Source organism: Bos indicus x Bos taurus, chromosome 12, assembly GCF_003369695.1.
Source record: "Bos indicus x Bos taurus breed Angus x Brahman F1 hybrid chromosome 12, Bos_hybrid_MaternalHap_v2.0, whole genome shotgun sequence".
Classification (NCBI taxonomy): Eukaryota; Metazoa; Chordata; class Mammalia; order Artiodactyla; family Bovidae; genus Bos; species Bos indicus x Bos taurus.
Genome location: NC_040087.1, coordinates 32,317,669 through 32,323,784, shown reverse-complemented (window position 1 = coordinate 32,323,784; position 6,116 = coordinate 32,317,669). Strand labels below are relative to the sequence as shown.

General features: G+C 48.9%; 1 long non-coding RNA gene across 1 annotated transcript; it reads left to right on the top strand.

Annotated features, from left to right (window-relative positions):
* The first annotated feature begins 1,454 nt into the window (after window positions 1–1,454).
* Window positions 1,455–5,554, top strand: LOC113902363. Its single transcript, XR_003513799.1, has 3 exons — window positions 1,455–1,495; window positions 1,713–1,873; window positions 5,350–5,554. It is a non-coding gene; the product is annotated as an uncharacterized LOC113902363 (long non-coding RNA).
* The last annotated feature ends 562 nt before the right edge of the window (window positions 5,555–6,116 follow it).

The following is a 6,116-nucleotide window of genomic DNA, read 5'->3' as shown; positions in this document are numbered from 1 at the left end:
GGTCACAAAGAGTCGCACACGACTGAGTGACTAAGATTTTCATCTTCTATGAGCATCATTTCATGTTCCATGAAGATTAATGCGTAAAGTTGTAAAAACACTTGCTACCATTTCTTACCAGCACTCTCTATTTACATTAGAAGAACGGTGGTAAAAACAGCAGAGATTACTTTGCCTGGGAACACTCACATGGATTTTTAACTCCGGAAAAGTTGGGAAGATTTAGGAGCTCCTGCCAAAGAACAGTTACCAAGCTGCTTAAGGAGGCCGCAAAGGTGGGCTCCTGAGTGAGACCAACTTCACACCCTGCCTTGTCGTCAATCCCCTGTGAACTTGGGCAAAGTGAAAAAAAGACGAGTTTCCTTATCTTAAAATGAAGCTAACACTACCCGTCAAGCAGAATTGTTGTCAGAGTCTGACACACACGAGGTACTCAGTTGTGGTTGTTGTTGTGTTGTTGTTGTTTTAATTTTTAAAAAACACTTATTTTATTTATTTATTTGACCGTGTGCCATGCAGGATCTTTGTTGCATCCTGCCTGATCTTTCATGGCAGCAGTGCTTGGACTCTCTCGAGCTGTGGTCCTCAGGCTCAAGCGTCGTGCAGGCTTGGTTGCTCTGTGGCAGGTGGAATCTTAGTTTCCAGACTGGAGATCGAACCTGCATCCTCTGCGTTGCAAGATGGATTCTTTTTCTTTTTAAATTTTAATTAATTCAATTTTTCAATTGAAGGATAATTGCTTTACAGAATTTTGTTGCTTTCTGTCAAACCTTCAAAAAGGAGGGGATATATGTATACCTATGGCTGATTCATGTTGAGGTTTGCAAGATGGATTCTTAACCAGCGGACCACCAGGGAAGTTCCCTGTCACTACTAATATTTTGAAGTTGTTTTAGGAAAGGGCATACTTGAACACTCTACAAGGTATAAGTAGTTGCTTTGAATGATGTGATTTTTCCCACTTCACATCTGGGAAAAAGAAGGTTTGCTGAGGGGCAGTTATTCAATCAATAATAATACCTAACAATTCTTGATCTTTTACCATATGCTAGCACCTTAATTTTCTCCACAATCCTCTGGGTACCGTTACGATCATTCCCATCTTTCAGATGAGGAAACTGAGGCTCAGAGAAGTCACACAGTGGCCTCAGTTCATTTAAGCCAGGAACCAGGAAGCCTGGCTCCAGGAAGAAGAAAGAATTTGGGAAGCTGCTTCCCTGGCCTTCCGTAGGGCCTGCCATCACCTCTGAGGGAATCCCTGGGACCCTGTTGCTAGTATTTGAGCCCTGGAGGAGGAATCTGCATTTTCACGAGCACCCTGAAGTCCTGAGGCTGTCTCCTGTTTGAAAGTTCTGAATAAGATCCCAGTCCGGACTCCTGGACTCCACCCCAGGCTTCCTGTTTAACCAGGGAAGTCAGACTTGTAGGGGGGAAGGCAGGGGTGTCACACGAGCAAGGGGCCTGGACTGGCCTGGTGCTGTGGCTGGTGAGGCAGGTGAGGCTGGTGCTGCATCCAGGTGGCAGGGCTGCCCTTCCCTGAGAGCTCCTGCCTTTGAAGGCTATGGGGGTGGGGGTGGGGGTTCGGGCCGTGGGTGGGAGCTGGGGTGATGGGCATGGCCAACATGTGCAGGCCCCAGACTCTTCTCTGATGGGCACCTGGAGGAGATACCTCCACAGCAGCCCTGGTGATTCATGTGCTTTCTTTTCTCCAGGAGGCGGGAGGTTAGCACCTTGCAGGGGAGGAGGGGGCGAGCTGCAGGTCAGCTTCCAGAGGCTGTGGCAGTGAGCAGGTCACTGCAGAGTGGTTTACTGCTGGAGCAGAGCTTCACAGAGCACAGTGGGGGCTAAGAGTGCCTCCCCGCCCCAGCTCAGGGTGAGTGTACTTGCTGGGGTCGGGGGCAAGAGAGAGGGAAAAGAAAAAGGTTTAAAAAGAAAGGCCAATGAATTTCTCCAGATGGAGAAAATATGAGGCTTCTGCCCCAATGTTTGAGAGGCCATTGGTGATCTGTGTGCTGGTTATATCTTTGTAGCATGATAATAAGATAATAAACAACAATTACCTACCATAACTACTGAATATGCACTGTGTTCCATGTATTACGGTTTTAGAGTTCTCCAGAAAAACAGAACCAAGATAAAGATGTATTTGTATTTATTATCATTACTTTAAATATTTATTTATTTGGGTCTTAGTTATGGCACAGGATCTTTACCTGTGGCATGCAAGCTCTGAGTTGCAGCATGTGAGATCTAGTTCCCTGACCAGGGATCCAGCCCAGGCCCCCTGTACCAGGAGCATGGTGTCTTAGCCACTGGACCACCAGGGAAGTCCCTCTTATGACTATTATTACAAGGAACTGACTCATGTAATCACGGAGACTGAGAAGTTCTGCCATCAGCGAGTTGGGACCCCAGCAGTGCTGACGGTGTGTTTCCAGTCTGAAGCAGCCAGTCTCAAGATCCAAGAGCAAGTGTTTCAGTCTGAGTTCAGAGGCAGGAAAAGATGAATGTCCCAGCTCCAGGCAGTCAGGCTGGAAGGAGTTCCCTCTTACTTAAGGAAGGGTCAGCCTTTCTAGTCTATTTAGGCCTTGACTAATTGGATGAGGCCCACCCACACCAGGGAGGGCAATCTGCTTTCCTGAATCACATGTTAATCTCATGTAGGAACACCCTCCCAGACACGCCCAGTATAACGTTGGAGCAAATATTTGGATACGCCATGGCCTGGTCAAGTTGACACATGAGTAATTTAGCCAATCACATATAGTAATTTAGGTGCACTCACTCATTTAATCCTCCCAATGATTCTATTAGAGTAACTCATTGTTTTCATCCCCATTTGACAAATGAGGAAAATGAGGCTCAGAGAGGTTCATTAACTTTCTCATAAGCCTCTCAGCAGGTAGAGTGGCACAGTTGAGAGTCAAGTCCAAGTCTTTCTGATATGAAAACCACTGTACTGTACTTCTTTCCAAGCCAATCATCCCCCTGCAGGCACCCCTGGAAGCTGCTACCATTCTCCTGATGAAGCATTTGACCTTGACTATTGCATGGTACACCTGTCAAGGTTTTCATTTACAAACAATAGAAAAGACTCTGGCTGATTGAAAAAAACAAAGGTGACAGGGGTTTATTAAAAGGCTTTTAAGTAAGCCACAGAATCACTGGGTGAGCTAGAGAACAACCGTGGGGGCTGCACAGTTAGACAGAGGCCAAGAAAATATCTGACATTTTCAGCATCTGCTTTGGCAGGTGGTCCCTGCCTCCCACCCAGAACTTTGAGGTGAAGGCTCACTCCAAACGTTGGTAGGGGTTCTGACACCAAGGTGGCAAAAGCCACTGCACCCACTGAATGGTGACTGCGTGGTGCAGAGGGTTGTTTCCCACCCTAAAGGTAAATGTGACGATGGCCAAGGCCATATTTATTTATTTATTTGGCTGTGCCGGGTCTTACTTGTGGCATGTAGGATCTAGTTGCAGCATGTGGGATCTAGTTCCTAGACCAGGGATTGAACCCAGGTCCCCTGCATTGGGAGTATGGTGTGTTAGCCATTGGACTGCTAGGGAAGTTCCAGCAATGACTGTCTTAATCCATACTTTCTCTTGCACGTGGCTGCATGGCTGTGGTGACGTCTGCCTTCAAAGCTGCCAGCTTGCCTCCAGAGGAGCCACCTATGGTTAGTGGGACCCTCGCTGACCATGCAGGGCACACTGTGCGAGAGAGGGCACATGAGCCTGTGAGAGCTGATCAGGAGGGTGCAGTTCTAGAGAAGGTCCCCAGGAAGATTTGACTTCTGCTTTGACCTGACAGCTGGCCCCGGGCAACTGGAGGTCCTTCACCCTGCCCCCTGTCCTTGGAATGTGCCCTTTGCTTGTCCTCCCTGCTCCAAGAAGTTGCAGGGGACTTAGGCTTGAGACAGTGATGTGTCCAGACCATCTGGACTGTGCGTCTGACTGCACCCAGCTGAGGCCTCTGGGTAAGCTTTCAAGATTCTCGAGGGCGGGGCGGAGATCTTGTTGTCTTGCAGCCGCTCCAGACGCCACGTGAGTTCCCTTGCTTATTAAACCTGCTGCCTACCAGTCTGAGGTGTCTGTCTCTTTCTTCCGATTTCACCCAGGAAGCTCCTGAAGAGGCGTGTGAACCGACAGGGCAGAGGCCTCTCATTGTGACACTGACGAGGATGCAGTTAGCGTCCAGTCATGTTCTTTACGGCGTCTTTTCCCTGTGGCAGGAGATCCAGTCGCATCATGTTATTCAGCTGTCATGTCTTGCCCGTCTCCTTTAACCCAGCTGTAATATTTTTAGGTTCTTTTGTCCAAAGCCCAACCTTTATTGGCAAAGTCACTTTTAGAAAATAACATACTTCATTCGCATTTCAGACTCTCAACATGACCACCTGAACAGCATCATTGAATCTTTCTGAAGGCGTGGTTCCTTTGGCACAAAGCAGGCCACTTTTTTTTTTTTTTTTAATTTCATGCTTCAGAAGGTTAAAAAAAAATGAACATTTTACAAGATTCCCTTTTCTCTTTCTCGGGTGCGCTGAAAACCCTGAGTGCCACGAACAAGCAAGAAGGAGGCACCTGACCAACGATTTTGGGGTTGCTTGAATGACCGGCTGTATCAGACGATTAGGACCGAGGACAGTTTAACTCATGAGTCTTCACGACACCCCATGGGGTGCAGTCCGGGAGCACCCCTTCCTCAGTCCCCCTCTTCATTGTCCCCATTCCCCAGTGCACTTTAAGAAGCCAGCATGCTCACCTGTGATTGCATTTTAGGAGGAGGAGCCTGTAACAGACGCTCAGGTCTCAGAGGCCTATTACTGGCCCCAGAGTCAGCTTCTTTCTTCTCCCAGCCATCCGGGTATTTGAAAGGAGTATCTGTGTGAGTAATATCAATACTCATTCCATGAAGGGATTCCAAGTGAAGTCATTCAACTGCTGACAGATTTAGATGCTCGAAAACAGGCATTCACGTCACTTCCCTCACACTGACACGCACATCCGAACGCCCACTGGAAGGATGGTCAGGATCCGGAGCCATGGAAGACTCCAAGTGGGGGAAAACTTGTGCAGACGGTCGGAGCAGCCCATCAGCATTGTTCTTCCCCCTCGTCCCTCCACCCTCTCCTCTGGAAGGAAGGCCGCTGCGCCTCCCTGCTTGATCTCTGCAGGTCGACTTCAAGCCTGTTGGAGGCGGTGGGATCCTCCCTTGTCAGTCATGGTCGAGTCTTACCTGCCCGTCTAGAGTGGCAGTATGCGTTTCCCGACACACTCTTCTCTTGGTTCCTACCAGACCTCGTGCATTCATCGACCCTAAACACGGTTTGTCTGTTCTGTCTCCAGGCCCACATTCGTGTGCTCCTTCCACATGGAACTCCTGCCCGTCAAGCTCCTAGCCTGCCTGCAAGAGCAGATGCACATTCTCCTTCCTCCATGGAGCCTCCTCTGACCCCTTCATGCCTCTTCCCTGGGCCCCAAGCACATAGTAGGTGCTTGGTTGTTACTCTGAAGTGAGTTGAGTAAATGAAGGGGAAAACCCCAAACTGCTCATTGCCTCTATTACTCTTAGTAACGCTGATTAGAGTCACAGAAATTATAGCACAAGTGGGCTAAGGGACTATCCAGGTCACAGGAGAGTGGATGGTTGCCAAGGATCGGATTCAATTAATTTGAATTTTATGTGTTCTTTTTCTGTTTGTGCTGGGAGGCTGGACATAGAGATGAGTGCACGAGGCCACTTGGCCCTGACAAGAATGTGATCTTGCTGATGCTGAGTTTGTCCGGGAACCAGAAGTCTGATGTTTGTAAATATTCCTTTAAATGCAAGCATTAAGGGTAGAGGTTGTTTGTTTAAGTTCTTCCGGAAGAGGGTTGACAATCCCAGTGTTACATGCTTGTGGCAGAGGCCAAACTGACCTGCTCGGATCCCATGAGGCCCTACCTTGCAGGGTCCATGTCACTGGGGCCACTCCACCTCCCACCACTCCCCTACCCCCGCAGCTGGTTGAACGTTCTGTGCCATCCGTGGTCTTGTTTCATCCCTCCTTGCTGACCGCGGGGCAGGAGAGGAGGGGAGCAGGAGCCTCAAGACTGACGGAGCTGGGCTCCCG